This window comes from Chiloscyllium punctatum, chromosome 29, assembly GCF_047496795.1.
Source record: "Chiloscyllium punctatum isolate Juve2018m chromosome 29, sChiPun1.3, whole genome shotgun sequence".
Taxonomy (NCBI): Eukaryota; Metazoa; Chordata; class Chondrichthyes; order Orectolobiformes; family Hemiscylliidae; genus Chiloscyllium; species Chiloscyllium punctatum.
The window spans coordinates 27,257,861-27,274,323 of NC_092767.1; positions in this window are offsets into that span (position 1 = coordinate 27,257,861).

Genomic DNA, 16,463 nt, shown 5'->3' on the forward strand with positions numbered 1-16,463 from the left:
AGCCAGTAACTGACTCCATAATTTATAAGACAACACTACCTCCTCTTTTACCCTCTCTCCTGCCCTGACTATAGTTCTGGTACCACAGAATATTGAGTTGTCAGCCATGACCTCCCTCAAACACATCTCTGTAATTGTAAAAACGACAAACTTCCACATGTCATCTCATTTCCTTGTCATATCTGTCTGTCTGATAATATTCGCAGCATTAAGGTAAAGCACATCCAACCTGGAATATAGTACCTGGAATACTCTGTATCACGGAGTTCTTCAGTCATTCACTGTTCGTTATCAAGCTGCCTAATTCATGAACCAAAACTGCAAATGTGGGACTGAATGAATATTTGTTGAATTGTGATTTCGTTTTTAGTAAAAGTGTTCATCAAATGCAGCTTTCCAGAACTGAACAGTCATCTCTAAATACAATGGGTTTCCGCTGATTAATTGCTTGGTCAGTGTGCAGAGGGGACAGCCCTCAGTAATGGAGAACGTGAGGACTGCATATCCTGGTGATCAGAGTCGAAAAGTGTGGCGCTGGCAATGTACAACTGTTCAGGCATCATCTGAGGAGCAGCAGAGTCAAAGTTTTGGCATCTCCCCTTCATGAGAAAGGCATTCGTGCCTTCCCATGTTTGCCAATCCATAATACACAGGATATTGGGAACCATACTTGCTCAGGAAGGCAGCACTGTACAAAGCGCTGAAATGGAAAGCAGTTAATCAGTTGGTTGAGCAGGGAGTAAACAAGTTGAGGTGAAATACAGACTGATTGAAGTACAAACATAAGGATAGATAAATCCCTCAGCCAGACGGGAAGTACCCTAAGTTACTACAGGAAGAGAGGAAAGAGATTTCTGTGCTTTTGGCGATGGTCTTTGCGTCTTCACACTCCATTTGAGTAGCGTCGGTTGATTGGAGTGTGGCAAATGTTAGTTCCTTGTCCAGTCAAGGGTACAGGGATTGTCCTGAGAATGACAGACCAGTCAGTCTTACATCAAGTATTGGCCAAAGTATTGGAGAGGATTCTGACAAATCATAGTTTGATTAGAAACAGTCAGCATAACTTTGTGAGGGGCTGGTCATACCTCACAATTCTTATTGGGTTCTTTGACGATGGGATTAAACACACTGAAGAATGTAGAGCAGTGAATGCGGAATGGATGGATTTTAACAAGGTGTTTGATAAGTTTCTCCGTGGTAGTTTCATTCAGAAAGTAAGGAGGCATGGCATACAGGGAGTCCTATCTGTCTGAATACAGAATTGGCTAGCCCATAGAAGACAGAGGGTGGTGGTAAATGGGAAGTATTCAGTGTGGAATTAGGTGAGCAGTGGTGTTCCGTAAGGATCGGTTCTGGGACCTCTGCTGTTTGTAATTTTAATAAATGACTTGGTTGACGAAGCGGAAGGGTAGGTTCGTAAGTTTCATGATGTAACATCGGTTGGTGGAATTATGGGTAGTGTGGAGGGCTGTTGTCGTTTGCAACAGGACATTGACAGGATGCAGGACTCAACTGCTTAGTGGCATATGATGTTCAACATGGAAAAGTGGGATGCGATTCATTTCGGAAGGTCGAGGTTGAATGCAGAATACAGGGTTAGAGGCAGGATTCTTACATTGTCGGGGAACGGGGTATCAGCTGGGCCATTGTGTAGCTCCCACAATGTTTCTACACAGGTTCATAAGGTGGTTAAGAAGGTGTTTGATGTGTTCATTAGCCGAGGGATTGAGTTTAAGAGCTGGAAGCTTATGTACCAACTATATGGAGCCCTCGTGAGACCACACTTAGAATATTGTGATCAGTATTGGTCGCCTCGTTGTAGGAAAGATGTGGAAGCTTTGATGAAAATGCTGAGTGCTGCCTGGTGTGGAGGGCATGTCTTGCAAAGGAAATTTGAGGGAGCTGTGGTGTTTTCCACATTGGAATGAAGAAAAATGGAACGTGACTTGACAGTGGTGTACAAGATGATGAGAGGCATAGATAGAGTGGATAGCCAGAGACTCTCTCCCAGGGTGGAAATGGCTACCTCGAGGGGTTATGATTTTAAGGTAACTGGACGAACGTTTAGGGGAGATGTCAGTGGTAGGTTCTTTACACAAAGAGTGGTGGGTGTGGGCAATGAACAGCCAACAGTTGAGGTAAAATCAGCTATATTAGGGATATTTAATTGGATAGGCAAATGAATGATATCATAATGAAAGGTATGTAGGTTAGTATGATCTTAGAGTAGGATAAAAAGTCAACAGAACGTCAAGGGCCAAAAGGCCTGTACAGTGCTGCACTATTCTATGTTTCCAGTTTCACCCAGCTTGTGGATTCCCCTTAAATTGTTGAATGTGTGAGGGAGTGATATGTGTAAGGTCGGGAAGCTTTGGAGGGATGTAAGGCCAAAACCTCCAGTTGTGGTGTGCATTGTTACAGTCACCTGAAAGCCAGTATAATATGTGTGGTTACTTAGACCAGACAGAATCCACCAGGTTCAGTTATTAATGTGATTGTGGATTGCCGTTTGCTGCTGGTTACTTCACATACATTCTACTGTGTGATCCATGTAGTAACTCTGACCATTCATAGAGATGTACAATTTTATTTTGATACTGGAGAATGTGAAGGTGACATTTAGTAAATATGGCTTTAGTGACACAAGGCACTGCAATAGATTGTCAGCATGTTAACGTCTTCACCCATGCCTGGTCCGGGGTGCAGGTATATGGAGTCTGGGAGGCAGGTCAGGTTTCATCACCATAGGTAACTTGTATGGTGTGATTCTGGCTCTCAATGTCAACACGTCTGCTCTCTGGGCCAGGCTCTGACTGAAGATGAATTTCAAAACCTGGTTGCTGGTCAGCCATTAGTATTTAAACTAGACAATATTTGTTCGTACACTGAGACCAGTGATAGTCTGTTCGTGGGTTATCCCCCTGCCCAAGGAGGATTCCAACTTATTTGTTTTCAAGTAACGTTTGATTGACTGCCCTGAAGCAGATTAGAAGCGCTATGCACAGATTTTGGAACAGGCCACTGAGTCTCTCTGTATCACAGGCAGCTGAGAGGTCCAATAACACTGTAAATGATTTCAGATAAATTGGAAGCAAGTTTCAGAGTAGCTCATTGCAAGGTGTTGAGTTAACTGACCGCGAACAATAATCGGAGATTTGCTAAAGTTCATGAATTGGGCAACAATAAGATAAGGTAAAAATAATGACTGCAGATGCTGGAAACCAGATTCTGGATGAGTGGTGCTGGAAGAGAACAGCAGTTCAGGGACCATCCGAGAAGAAGCGAAATCGACGTTTCGGGCAAGAGCCCTTCATCAGGAATAAAGACAGCGAGCCTAAAGCGTGGAGAGATAAGCTAGAGGAGGGTGGGGCTGGGGAAAAGTAGCATAGAGTACAAAAGGTGAGTAGGGAAGGGGATGAAGGTGATAGGTCAGGGAGAAGAGGGTGGAGTGGACAGGTGGAAAAGGAAATAGGCAGGTAGAACAAGGCCAGACAATTCAAGGCGAGAGTGCTGAGCGAAGTTTGGAACTACGGTGAGGTGGGGTAAGGGGAAATGAGGAAACTGCTGAATTCCACATTGATGACCGAGGGTTGAAGTGTTCTGAGGCGGAAGATGAAGCATTCTTCTTCCAGGCGTCTGGTGGTGAGGGAGCGGCGGTGAAGGAGACCCAGGACCTCCAAGTCCTCGGCAGAATGGGAGGGGGAGCTGAAATGTTGGGCCACGGGGCGGTGTGGTTGATTGGTGCGGATATCCTGGAGATGTTCACAAAAGCGCTCTGCTAGGAGGCTCCCAGTCTCCCCAATGTAGAGGACACCACATCAGGAGCAACGGATAAAATAAATGATATTAGTGGATGTGCAGGTAAAACTTTGATGGTTGTGAAAGGCTTCTTTAGGGCCTTGGATAGAGGTGAGGGAGGAGGTGTGGGCGCAGGTTTTGCAGTTCCTGCGGTGGCAGGGGAAAGTGCCAGGATGGGAAGGTGGGTTGTATGGGGGCGTGGACCTGACAAGGTAGTTACGGAGGGAACTGTCTTTGAGGAAGGCTGAAAGGAGTTGGGAGGGAAATATATCCATGGTGGTGGGGTCATTTTGGATGTTGCGAAGTTGTCGGCGGATGATTTGGTTTATGCGAAGGTTTGTATGGGGGAAGGTGAGCACCAGGGACATTCTGTCCTTGTTACAATAGGAGGGGTGGGGTTTGAGGGCGGAGGGGCGGTATGTGGACGAGATGTGTTGGTCGGCATCTTATAAACATGGGAAGAGAACTTGCGGTCTCCAAAGGAAGAGGCCATCTGGTGTGTTCTGTGGTGGAACTGGTCCTCCTGGGAGCAGATACGGCGTAGGCGGAGGAATTGGGAATATGGGTTGGCATTTTTGCAAGAGATAGAGTGGGAAGAGGTGTAATCCAGGTAGCTGTGGGAGTCGGTGGATTTGTAAAAAATGTCAGTGTCAAGTCGGTCCTTATTAATAGAGATGGAGAGGTCCAGGAAGGGGAGGGTGGTGTCAGAGATGGTCCAGGTAAATTTAAGGTCAGGGTGGAATGTGTCAATGAAGTTGATGAATTGCTCAACCTCCTCGCAGGAGCATGAGGTGCCGCCAATGCAGTTATCAATGTAGTGGAGGAAGAGGTGGGGAGAGGTGCCAGTGTAATTACGGAAGATCAACTGTTCAACGTAGCCAACAAAGAGACAGGCATAGCTGGGGACCATACGTGTGCCCAAGGCTACCCCTTTGGGCTGGGGGAGGTGGGATGATTCGAAGGCGAAATTGTTAAGGGTGATGACCAGTTCGGCCAAACGAATGAGAGTGTCGGTGGAAGGGAACTGTTGGGGAAGTCTGGAGAGGAAAGAACGGAGGGCTTGGAGGCTCTGGTCATGGTGGATGGAGGTGTAGAGGGATTGGATATCCATGGTGAAGATGGGGCATTGAGGCCGGGGAAACAGAAGTCTTGGAGAAGGTGGAGGGCGTGGGTGGTGTCTCGAATGTATGTGGGGAGTTCCTGGACGAGGGGGGATAGGACAGTGTCGACGCAGGAAGAGATGAGTTCAGTGGGGCTGGAGCATGCTGAGACAATCGGTCGGCCAGGGTGGTCAGGCTTGTGGATCTTGGGAAGGAGGTAGAACCGGGCTGTGCGGGGTTCCCGGACTATGAGGTTGGAAGCTGTGGGTAGTAGATCTACTGAGGTGATGAGGTTCTGTATGGTCTGGGAGATGATGGTTTGGTGATGAGGGTGGGGTCATGGTCGAGGGAGCAGTAGGAAGAGGTGTCCTCGAGTTGGCGTTTGCCTTCAGCGATGTAGAGGTCAGTGCGCCAGACTACCACTGCACCCCCTTTATCCGCTGGCTTGATGGTGAGGTAGGGATTAGAGCAGAGGGATTGGACGGCTGCGCGTTGTGAGGATGAGAGGTTGGAGTGGGGGAGGGGGTAGACAGTTTGAGGCGGTTAATGTTTCGGTGGCAGTTGGAAATGAAGAGGTCGAGGCAGGTAATAGGCCAGCGCAGGGCGTCCAGGTGGATGCAGTGTGTTGGAGGTTGGCGAAGGGGTCCTCGGAAGGCGGGCAGGAATCCTGATTGTGAAATTAAGCTCGGAGACGGAGGTGACGGAAGAATTGTTCGACGTCACGGTGTGTAATACAATCATTTATGCATGGACGGAGGGGGATGAAGGTGAATCGTTTGCTGAGAACTGATCGTTCGTCCTCAGTGAGGGGAAGGTCTGGAGGGATGGTGAAAACTCGACAGGGCTGGGAGCTCGGATCTGGTGTGGGTGTGGAGCTGGGAGTGGGGGCGGAAACTGTACCTGGAGTGGGTGTGATGGTGGGGGAAATGGGGGTGGAGTCATGAGTTCGGGTAGTGTTCTGCTCAGGGTTATGGGGAATGGGGATAGTGACAGTGGGGTCTGTGGCCGGCGTGTCAGCAGAATACAGGTGAGTGGCGCTGGTGGGGGCGGAAGTGGTGGCTGACACCGAAGTCGTGGTGGCAGTAGTCACTGAGCGTGTGGCATCAGCGATGATCTGAAGGGCGGAGGTGATGTCACGTGTGATGCATGAGGAATTGTGAGGGGGGGTAAGTGGTTGTGGGAGTGGCCATGATGGGGGCAGTGACATCATCAATCTGCCTAGGGGGTGGCAGCTGCATCAGCCCCATGGCAAATGGAGTCCAAGTAGTTGCAGAGGCCAGTGGAATCTTCTGGAATGTTTGAGGAGCGCTGGTTATGGAGGTGGGTGGATAAAAGTTTGTTGTACTTACAGTTTTTGATGTCTGAAATGGAGTTGAAATACTGTTGTTGAGAGTATGAATTGTCCTGACGATGTATTACAGAGTGGATCCTTTGCAATTCTGAGAGAGTGTGGCCCTCAGCTGAGGCGGGGCTGACTGGAGAGGTTAGGTGCCGGCGCATTGCTGCGAGCGTGGAGCAGAGGATCTTGAAGGAGAACTGTTGCTGGTGTTTTTGGATCTGTAGTCTGTACTGTTTGTCCTGTTTGCGTCCGAACTCTGCTGGTTTAAAGGTGGTCCGGAGTCCGTGTGGGATGAGTTGGTTATGGAGGTAGGCACTGAGGAAGCAAATGTGGCTGTGGTAGCGAGTTTGATTCACGACATGGTTGAAGAGCTTCAGGGCAGAGGAAATGACCTGGGAGTTGCAGTGGGAGAGGGACTCCCTGAGATTCTTGTCGAGGGAGGAGGAAATCTTCAAGGTAGGCATCCTTGCAAGAGGATTTGCAATAGGGTTACTCCACCCACATTCTCCCCCACAATCGCGCCCACTCCAGTTACAGGTTCCGCCCCCACTCCCAGTTCCACACCCACACCAGATACCAGCTCCCAGCCCTGCCGAGTTTTCACAATCCCTCCAGACCTTTCCCTCACTGAGGACAAACGATCAGTCCTCAGCCAACGAATCACTTCCATCCCCCTCCATCTATGCATCAATGAATTTAATACACGCCGTGATGTCGGACAATTCTTTCGTCGCCTCTGCCTCCGAGCTCACTTTCACAATCAGGATTCCCGCCCACCTTCCGAGGACCCCTTCGCCCACCTCCAACACACTGCATTTACCTGGACACCCTGCGCGAGCCAATTAGCTGCCCTCGACCTCTTCATTTCCAGCTGCCACCGGGACATTAACCGCCTCAACCTGTCTAACCCCTCCCCCACTCCAACCTCTCACCCTCACAAAGCGCAGCCCTCCAATTCCTCTGTTCCAATCCCAACCTCACCATAAAGCCAGCGGATAAATGGGGCGCAGTGTTAGTCTGGCGCACTGACCTCTACACCGCTGAAGCCAAATACCAACTCGAGAACACCTCTTCCTACTGCCCCGTCGACCATGACCCCACCCCTTATCACAAACCATCATCTTCCAGACCACACAAAACCTCATCACCTCAGGAGATCTCCCACCGACGGCTTCCAACCTCATAGTCCGAGAACCCCGCACTGCCCGTTTCTACCTCCTTCCCAAGATCCACAAGCCTGACCACCCTGGCCGACCCATTGTCTCAGCATGCTCCGGCGCCACTGAACTCATGTCTACCTACCTCGACACTGTCCTATTCCCCCCTTGTCCAGGAACTCCCCACATACGTTTGAGACAATACCCACGCCCTCCACCTCCTCCAAGACTTCTGTTTCCCTGGCCCCAAACGTCTCATCTTTATCATGCATATCCAATCCCTTTCCATCTTCATCCGCCATGACCAGGGCCTCCAAGCCCTCCGTTTTTTCCTCTCAAGGCGTCCCCACTGACACTCTCATTCGTTTGGCCGAACTGGTCCTCACCCTTAACAATTTATCCTTCGAATCCTCCCACTTCCTCCAGACCAAAGGTGTAGCCATGGGCACACGTATGGCCCCCAGCTATGCCTGTCTCTTTGTTGACTACGTACAACAGTTGATCTTCCATAATTACACCGGCACCTCTCCCCACCTCTTCCTCCGCTACATTGATGACTGCATTGGCGCCACCTCATGCTCCCGCGAGGAGGTTGAGCAATTCATCAACTTCACCGACACATTCCACCCTGACCTTAAATTTACCTGGACCATCTTTGACACCTCCCTCCCCTTCCTGGACCCCTCCATCTACATTAATGACGACTGACTTGACACTGTCATTTTTTACAAACCCACCGACTTCCACAGCTACCTGGATTACACATCATAATAATCTACCTCTTGCAAAAATGCCATCCCGTATTCCCAATTCCTCCGCCTCCACCGTATCTGCTCCCAGGAGGACCAGTTCCACCACAGAACACACCAGATAGCCTCCTCCTTTAGGGACCGCAATTTCCCTTCCCATGTTTTTAAAGATGCCGACCAACACATCTCGTCCACATCCTGCACCTCCGCCCTCAGACCCCACCCCTCCAACCGTAACAAGGACAGAACGCCCCTGGTGCTCACTGTCCACCCTACCAACCTTCGCATAAACCAAATCATCCACCGACAACTCCGCAACATCCAAAAAGACCCACCACCAGGGATATATTTCCCTCCCAACTCCTTTCAGCATTCCGCCACGACCGTTCCCTCTGTGACTACCTGGTCAGGTCCACGCCCCCAAACAACCCACCCTCCCATCCTGGCACTTTCCCCTGCCACCGCAAAAACTGTAAAACCTGTGCCCACACTTCCACCCTCACCTCTATCCAAGGCCCTAAAGGAGCCTTCGACATCCATCAAAGTTTTACCTGCACATCCACTAATATCACTTATTGTATCCGTTGCTCCCGATGCTGTCTCCTCTACATTGGGGTGACTGGGCGCCTCCTAGCAGAGCGCTTTAGGGAACATCTCTGGGACACCGGCACCAATCAACCACACCGCCCCGTGGCCCAACATTTCAACTCCCCCTCCCACTCTGCCTAGGACATGGAGGTACTGGGCCTCCTTCACCGCCGCTCCCTCACCACCAGACGCCTGGAGGAAGAATGTTTCATCTTCCGCCTCGGAACACTTCAACCCCAGGCCATCAATGTGGACTTCAGCCGTTTCCTCATTTCCCCTACCCCCACCTCACCCTAGTTCCAAACTTCCAGCTCAGCACTGTCCCCATGACTTGTCTGGCCTTGTCCTACCTGCCTATCTCCTTTTCCACCTATCCACTCCACCCTCTTCTCCCTGACCTATCACCTTCATCCCCTCCCCCACTCACCCATTGGACTCTATGCTACTTTCTCCCCACCCCCACCCTCCTCTAGCTTATCTCTCCATGCTTCAGGCTCTCTGCCTTTATTCCTGATGTAGGGCTTTTGCCCGAAATGTCGATTTCGCTGCTCCTTGGATGCTGCCTGAACTGCTGTGCTCTTCCAGCACCACAATAATCCAGAACAATAAGATGAGAACGATAATCCTTCAACTGGAATATAATCTCTTAAATCAGTTATGTTGATTCTATATTTATGGAACTAAAATACAACTTCTGTCAAGATTTTCTAACACAGAAATAAAGCAGGTAAGTTTTATTTTATCGAAGAAAGAACATAACTCCTGTGGTAATGAGGCTTAGATATTCAATGTCAGGATTCAAAGCAATGTTTTGCCACTCCAATATTTAAAGTTGTTGGTTTCTGGATAATTTCATGTTCAGAGTGAGCGGAAGATTGAACATACAAATAGAATTAGCGTTCTTATACATTTATATATGATCAATCAGTTTCATTTCTCACTGAAATGGACGATCTTCAGCTATTTGCCAGCAATTTAAAATGACAATAATTCAACATGAACTGTGAATATTAAACACCAAAAATTATTTGTGTTATCAAATTTAAGTGAACAATAATTTGAAAACTTCCAATTTTTAGAATGAATGATATATAATATGAAATGTGGATAATGAACAAAAAACAACAAACATAATATCGTGTCAGAGAAATGTCAAAGCTTTCCAAAGGGCATCGTGCCAAAGCAATGGTATATTTGTTTTAGTAATTGGAATACAACATGTAAAATATTCATGTTCTGAGTAACAATTAGACTTCATAATTAAGCTGACCTTGCAATAATTGCATTTTAAATACTTATGCTGCACCAAATAAACAGATATTTGTGAGCATTTACAATGTGAAATAACTGGATACTGACTTTTATTCACAGCTGACACTTGATAGAGTACAAAACTTTAAAGTACAGGAAGAAGGTATTGGCATTATGCATGAATCAGCTCCAAAAATGTCTCCCAGGACCTCCCATACGCCAGCCCTCTCAATGTTGCCCATTAAATTAATAATTTCCAAATATATATCCAGTTTTCTTTTGAATCTTCATTCACAACTTTCCCAGTCAATTCCAATTTGTAACAACTCCCAAAATAAAGACACTTTTCCTTATTTCACTCCTCGCTCTTTTGTTTACAACCTTGAAATTAGAAATCTTTGATGCTATAATGCGAACTAATAGAGTACTATTTTTCACTCTGACAGTTTATTCATACTTTTGAGCACATCTTTGTCTGTTCTGCTCCAGGGACAATAAGCCTTGCAAGAACTATAACAAACACTACAACGGAAAACAAGCAGAAAACTAGTCACCAGGATATATGAACATCAACTAGCCACAAAATACATGATCCCAACACTAATGTCTTATGTACTGATGAGGAAGTACGCCACTTTGACTAGGTCTGCATATTCATTCTAGGACAGGCCAAACAGAGACAAGCACAAGAATTCCGAGAAACATGGCATTCCAATCGGAACTCCATCAATAAACACATCAATTTTGATGACATCTCTCGCCCTCTGACGAAAACGGCCGGAAATGACATCATCGACAGAGGAATTTACATGACCAACGCAAGGAAACCGAACCCCTTAAATAGAAAGTGGCAGATAACACAGCACTTCACTGGAGGCTCACTCACTGAGTACAGTCAATGGAACAAACCAGGAACTGCCATTAGCTATTGCTTCAGAATATATCAGTGTTCATGGCTGCCACCACATAGAATCATTGAAGGAAAATGCGAGCCTGCACCACCAAGTGTATATCCAAAGCCTTTTTGAAACATTTGTGAGATTATCTGTCAATTACCCGCCGAGGGAATGCACTCCAGCCACGTGTCACCAGGGGCAGAACAGTGGCTCAGTGGTTAGAACTCCTGCCTTAGAGCGCGAGGACCCAGGATTGATTCCAGCCTCGGGTGACTGCATGTATGGATTTTGCACATTCTCCCCATGTCTGCGTGGTTTCCGCGAGGTACTCCGGTTTCCTCCCACAATCCAAAGATGTGCAGGTTACGTGAATTGGCCGTGCGTAATTGCCCTTTGTGTTCAGGGATGTGTCAGTCAGGGGTAAATATAGGAGGAACGTGTTCGTGTGGGTTATTCTTTGGAGGGTCAATGTGGATTTGTTGGGCCAAAGAGCCTATTTCCACACTGTAGAAATTTAATGTTCTATGTCTGTGCCACCCTCTCAGTTCAAAATAGACTCACAAATCCTCTCTCAATCCCCTGCCTTTCACTTTAAGCATGTATCCCTTTGTTTTTAACGTTTCGAGTAAGGGAAACAGCTGCTGTCTGTTCATCCTCTCCATTCCCCTTATGCTCTTGTACACCTGTACAAGGTTTCCTCCTCAACCTTCCTCTGTTGCAATGAAACAAATAGCAAATTTAGCCCTCACACTTCACAGTTTGAGTACTCATTTGTCTTGTTAATTCAGATGTGCATCATCTCACATTTATCAGTGTTAAACTTCATCAGTCATTAATCTGGATAAAGATTAATCTGTTTATATCATCCTGTAGCCTAACCATTTCCTCTTCACGAGGAACCACCCAGCTAATCTTTGTATCATCCCCAACATTTGTTATCCATCTTCCACATTCTCATCATCATTTATGAATATCACAAACAAGCCTTGATTTCCTTCCTGTTGTCGAGCTGTTATTCACAGAAGAGGAAATAAGAATTGCAATCTCTTGCTATTCTTATTTTGGGGAATTTACAAAGTGATGTAGTTAACACCTATTATGAGGGAGCTGCTAATACCATTTTCGACACAGAGTTGAATTCACCTTTTACACTCTGCCCCTCAGCATGTCTTATTCATTAGATGAACTAGGGTTTGGCACCATGCACTGGAACATTAGCCATTGGTGTGGCACTGTTCTTTTATCAATATTCAGAGCTGAAGAAGTTTTTCATCTGCAGGGTGGACACTGACTCATTGCTTGAATCAGTGAATGTGATGAGGATAACTATTCAATTAAATTCCATGTTATGGGCAAACTGCAGGAGATGAAATCATGTTCTCATGTCTACCTTGAATTGGAAGCAAATGCATACTGTTAAAAAATTCATAAATGAGATACCATACTAGGGGAAAAAACATGTAATCCGCAATTGATGGAGATACAAAAATACAGAGTGAATGTGCAATCTGAACAAGAATCAAGTATAGAAAATGAAGTACATCAAATCTTAATTTTCAATGGAACCAGATCCCAATTTTCCTGAACAGTGATATTTTTCACCCAACCTCACATTTGCTAAAACAAGATTTTCCCAGTCACTAATACTTCATTCGCCATTCTTCCTCGGCCTTCGTACTCTTTTCTTACACTCCTTCTTCCCTTGCACCTCCCCATCTGCAGCTACATACTCTTCCATTGATGATATCTCTTCACATATTTCTTCTTCCACTCCCACTGTAAGTTACACCACTTCCCTAGCTGCTCCCCCTTCTACTGGCAAATCCTTTCCGTTTTTGCTTTCCAACAGGGGTGATGAGAACTGCTGGCTTCTGTGCTGCTATTGTTCATCAGTGAATGATGAGATTGAGATGATCAAAGTCCAATAGGAACAGACAATAGTGTGTGTCTGTCACCGTCAAATGCACCGTGAACATGGTGGTTCTGTTCCCTGTAGAGAGGTGAACTTTATTTCTGTCTCTGTGTGACAACGCTTAACCAAACAGCCTCATCATAAATAGGGCAAACCTCTCCTCAGAATCAGATGAACATGCATCAGTTTTCCCTTAAACGTTGTGAGGACAGTGACCACATCGTCGAAATAAGCCGTGTACTATCATTTTGGTCTTTACCATTTTAACTGATTTTCCAATGTCATTAGAGGTGAGATCAGAGTAACTTGCCTCGCATCAAAGTAATATTTGACTCATGTAGCATCATTCACCGTCAGAAAACTATGGTTAACGGGAATCAGAGGAAATTCTGTGCTGGTAATTTCCTCAATGAACAATGACACCTTCCCTAGAACTATAAGGAATGACAAATAAACTCTGCCTTTGCTACTGCCTTCCAAAATCATGGATGGATTTGTCTTATTAATAACATCATTTGTTTTCACGGTTTGGTCTAAAGTCTCAGAAAAGTAAGATCTTGTTGGTTGACTTTCACCCCAATGAAATCAGAGCATTACAATAAGATAACGATAATTTTCAATCAGTTACTTTCTGTGGACTGATCGTGCGATATCAGTGCCACTGAGATCAATATTTTCTCTGTCCAATAGCATCTCATCAAATTGACTCAAGGCTGCACCATTCCACAATTTTACATCATTCTCTGTGCTCGCCAGCTATACGAGTTCTACAAGATGGAATAACTTAGAGATACCTATGAGCCTCTGGAACCTGTCACCCCACCCATGCCTTGCGCTCTGAGCCCATCCCCTCCCCCAAGCCCACTTCCTGTCGTGTATTCACCATTCCTCCTAAACTGCCACGCTGTAATGCTGAATGTTCTGTACTCTGCAAAGTTCTCAGCGTTATCCCTCTGCGCCCCCTTTAATGAGTTTCAGGAACGACATAATGTTGAACTTCTCTTCCACCGACTTCTCCTCGGTGTCCAGTTGTTTGTGCAAGAGTCCACTCCCCATCCCAAAGACCCTTCCCCCAGCTCGAACATTCTCCATCCACCTGGACCCATTTCTCTAGTGTTTACTTTTACTCAATCAGTTCTTTGAGAAATTTCAATGTGACACTGGTTGTTTTAATTTCTCTGCATCCCCGTCACCCTATCCAACCTGTCACTCTCTGAACAGACTGTATGTTGTATGCTTCGATCCAACACTGACTGTGTTATTCAGCCTGTGCCGATAAGAGTGGTGCTGCTGCAGTCTGGTGGACTCATCTCTCCATTTCAGAGGCTGAGTGCCAGCTCGAAGATACCTCCACATATCACCTGCTGCTCCAAAACCCTGCCATGGCACATCAGGCCATCTTATTAACTAAATCTGACAACAGTTCATCTTGAGATTCCCACCCACTCGCCCCCACGTAACAAACCGAACCTGATGGTCCTCTGATAGCAGAGCTTGCTTTTATGTCCTCCAGAATATCCACAAACAGAACTGCCTGGGCAGACCCATTGCTTCAGCCTGCTCCTGCCACACAGAGGGGGTGCATGGATACCGACGTGGGCTCAAGTTATACCTGTTCATTCATGGGGTACAGAGACCATTCCGTGTTCTAGTTCTTTCCAGTCCCCATCCATAACTGTTTCTCCAATACGTAGATGATATCATAGCTGCTGCTCCTCTCTCTTGTCCAGAATTGGAAAAGGTCATCGTTTCCAATTTGCACGAATCCCTCACTTTCACAAGGTCTATCTCTGATTCCTCCCTTTCTTTCCTCGACATCTCTGCTTCTATTTTTGGGGATAGACGGGTCACTGATATCCAGTATTAAGCCACCGACTCCCACAGCTACTTGGAATATACATCCTCACACGCTGTTACCTGCAAATGCTCCGTTCCATTCCCCCAGTTCCTCCCTCTCCACCGCATTGCTTCTGATGATGTCAAGTTCAAAAATGTGGCCTCTGAAATGTCCACCTTCTTCCTCAACCGAGGATTCCCCAGCACTCTTCTCGACAAGGCCCTCAACCAGTTCTGACCCACCTCCTGCACTTCTACTCTCACCCTCTCTCCTCCCTCCTGCAACAGGGTTAGAGTTCTCCTTGTCCTTACCTACCATCCCACTAGCATTCACATGCAGAAGATCATCAGTCTGTATTCCCCCACCTCCAGCGAGATGCCACCACCAGACACACATTTGTCTCCTCTCCCTTTTCCGCCTTCTGGCCATTTCTTCCGCGACACCCTAGTCCGCTCGTTATTCACTGGCAACACATCCCCCCACCTCCACCACCCCCCCAACACAGGTCCAGGTCACTTTCCCTTTCTGGAGGTGTCACACTTTCCCATTTACCTGCTCCCTCCTCACTAACCAAGGGCCAAACATACCTCCCAGCTGAAGCATCATCCTATCAACATTTCCCACATTCGCTGCTCACATTGTGGTCTGCTCTAGATTACTTACAAGTCCACACCGACCCGCCGAAATGCAATCCACCCATACCCCTACATTTACCCCTTACCTAACACTACGGGCAATTTAGCATGGCCAATTCACCTGACCTGCACATCTTTGGACTGTGGGAGGAAACCGGTGCACCCGGAGGAAACCCACGCAGACACAGGGAGAATGTGCAAACTCCACACAGCCAGTCGCCTGAGGTGGGAATTGAACCCAGGTTTCTAGCGCTGTGAGGCAGCAATGCTAACCACTGTGCCACCGTTCTACATTGGGGAAACTAAAGTTAGACTGGGTGAACACTTCACAGTATATCCAAACTGTACCTGTGCAAAAGACCCTGAGTTTCCAGTTGCCTGCCAGTTTAATATCCCATCCTGTTCCCTGACCAATACCTCTGAGTCAGACTTGCTGCAGTGTTCCAGGGCATTTCAACGCAAGCTGGAAGAACAACACCTCATTTTCCGCGGGTGGACCCTGCAGCCCTTCAGACTCAAAATAATATTCAATAATTTTAGGGACTGAACTCCTCAATGCCCCCTACCCATTCACCAAGCCTAGTACTCACCTCCTATTGTTAGCTACTAACAGTCTCCATTAACAGCTATTCAGCCTCTTCTGTATATAAATCAACATTTTCAGGGCTACAATCCGTTCTGAGGAAGGGCCACTAACCTAGAAACTTTAATTCTGATTTCTCTGCACAGAGGCAGTTAGACTCGAAACGTCAGCTCTTTTCTCTCGTTACAGATGCTGCCAGACCTGCTGAGATTTTCCAGCATTTTCCCTTTTTGGTTAGAACTTACTCGAGATTCAACTCAGATCGCAGCTTTGCTTATATCATTCAGATCAGTCAATTTGTCACAGTTCGGAAAGAAAAGAAAAAAACGATAGAGGGTAGCTCAGCAGGTCTGGCACCCTCTGAGCAGAGATCCGCAGAATTAACCTTTGATTCCAATATGACTTTTTCAGAACAGGGTTACATCATATTCGATACGTTAACTTTGTTTATCTCTGCAGATACTTCCTCAGCTGTGGCACTTCTTCATCATTTTTTATTTGTTTTTCATGTTTCTGTATCATTATATTTCATGCTTTTGGACAGGGCTACAAGCTGAATTTGGTTATATGTGGACAATGTAGTCCTTTCCTGTTCCTGTTATAGTTGGTGTGTCTGTG